This window comes from Belonocnema kinseyi, chromosome 4 (genome assembly GCF_010883055.1).
Source record: "Belonocnema kinseyi isolate 2016_QV_RU_SX_M_011 chromosome 4, B_treatae_v1, whole genome shotgun sequence".
In the NCBI taxonomy this organism is placed as follows: Eukaryota; Metazoa; Arthropoda; class Insecta; order Hymenoptera; family Cynipidae; genus Belonocnema; species Belonocnema kinseyi.
This window is the reverse complement of record NC_046660.1, coordinates 27,146,473-27,148,013: the sequence shown is the minus strand read 5'-3', so window position 1 is coordinate 27,148,013 and position 1,541 is coordinate 27,146,473. Positions and strand designations below refer to the sequence as shown.

The 1,541-nt window shown below is 34.8% G+C and overlaps 1 long non-coding RNA gene across 3 annotated transcripts in view; it reads left to right on the top strand.

The window, feature by feature from the left end:
* The first annotated feature begins 827 nt into the window (after positions 1-827).
* Positions 828-1,541, top strand: part of LOC117172095 — a 49,521-nt gene continuing 48,807 nt past the window's right edge. For all 3 annotated transcript variants that reach the window (XR_004466962.1, XR_004466961.1, XR_004466960.1), the window contains exon 1: positions 828-962. This is a non-coding gene — a long non-coding RNA (uncharacterized LOC117172095). The remainder of the gene's footprint in view (positions 963-1,541) is intronic.

The following is a 1,541-nucleotide window of genomic DNA, read 5'->3' as shown; positions in this document are numbered from 1 at the left end:
AAAACTTATTTATTTCACTTACAGCAATATATTTTCTTTGATTGCGCGACACAGGGCATCAACACCAGATAAGAATAAAAAAAACAGGCTAGGCAGAGGTTTGACTAGGCTGGGTTGACTCCCGTGGGCATATGTGATCACATATACTTTTGTAGTTACCCACCTCCTCGTAGATGGCTCTACTGTACGAGCATAAGTGGGGGTAATATTTTCTTAAAATATTTTGGTGCCGCCATTCTAATGTTCGTTGAGGTTATGTTTTAGTCAACAAACTTCAAATTTTGCTAAGTTAAAAAAAGTTGTGTTTCGCCGTATGAAGTGAAATCAGGACATTGAAAAATAAACAAAGTTAAAGAAAATGAAATATTTGTGCTGTGCCAGGATGTCACTGATTTTACTTCTCTATTATAATTCGAGTAAATAAAATGTTGAAAAAAGGTTACATTTCATGTCTTATGTAATTCTTCATTTATTGGAGAATTATTGCAAAATTGTACAAATTTATCACGAAAAAGATACAGGAAACAGTATTTACACATTTTTGTCTTAAATTTGTATAATTTTGAATTAATTCGTTTATTTTCTCTAATTTTAATTCATGCAACACATTCAAATAATATAAAAGTTTACGTTCAGGAACACATGGATACGCTTTAGTTCTCCACCTCTGTGTAGATTGCGCTAGTGTCGCTATAAGTGGTTAAACGCGCCCATGGGAGTCGACTCAGCCTGGGTTTGACAGTACCCGGAAGCGCCACAAATATACTCAAGTTGGACACAGATGCGTGCGCATTTCTTCGATGCCGCTCAAAGCTATGTGATGCTGTCACCTGTGCTTATTGTACATGCTTTAACTATCATAAGTATTTCAATAACGATGTTTCGGTTCATAAATGTGCCAGATTCTACGATTCCGAATCCATCGAGTGTTTATATATAAGGGCACACGCTCCATTTTAAAGGTAATTAAAGTTGAATTTACTTACATAAACTAATTTCATTTAGGGATAATAATGCAACTAATACAAGTATTTGCTCTCTTCTTTTACGTTTATTTAATGAGTTTATTTAACTTATTAAATTTTCAACTTCTGAACATGCGAAGAAATATAAATTGGGATGTTTAGATCCATTATTTTTCGGGATCACATAAGCTCAAAAAGACGTTTTCATTTAAAAGCTCAAGTTTAGGCGCCGCCATAATAATTAGCGGAGTTAAAACGTTTAAAGCATATCTTCGTTAAAATCCACACTATTATACCAAATTTTAATGTAAAATTAATTTAAAAATATTTGCCGGGTGGCAGTTGAAAACTGGTTGAAGAGCAGAAAAAAATTTGCCAAAGGGGAAAAGCAACAGCTTGTTAATGGATATATGGAATATTGGAATTCAGATTAAGTTTACATCGTGTAGAGCAGGGGTGTGCTTCCACTGTACTCAGCAGTGTTGCCAGATGGGCGGAACGGTTTATCCCCAACTCGAACCTTATTTATCCCTAGATGTCGACTGAGATCCCTAAATCTGCGAACCAAACAAAAAA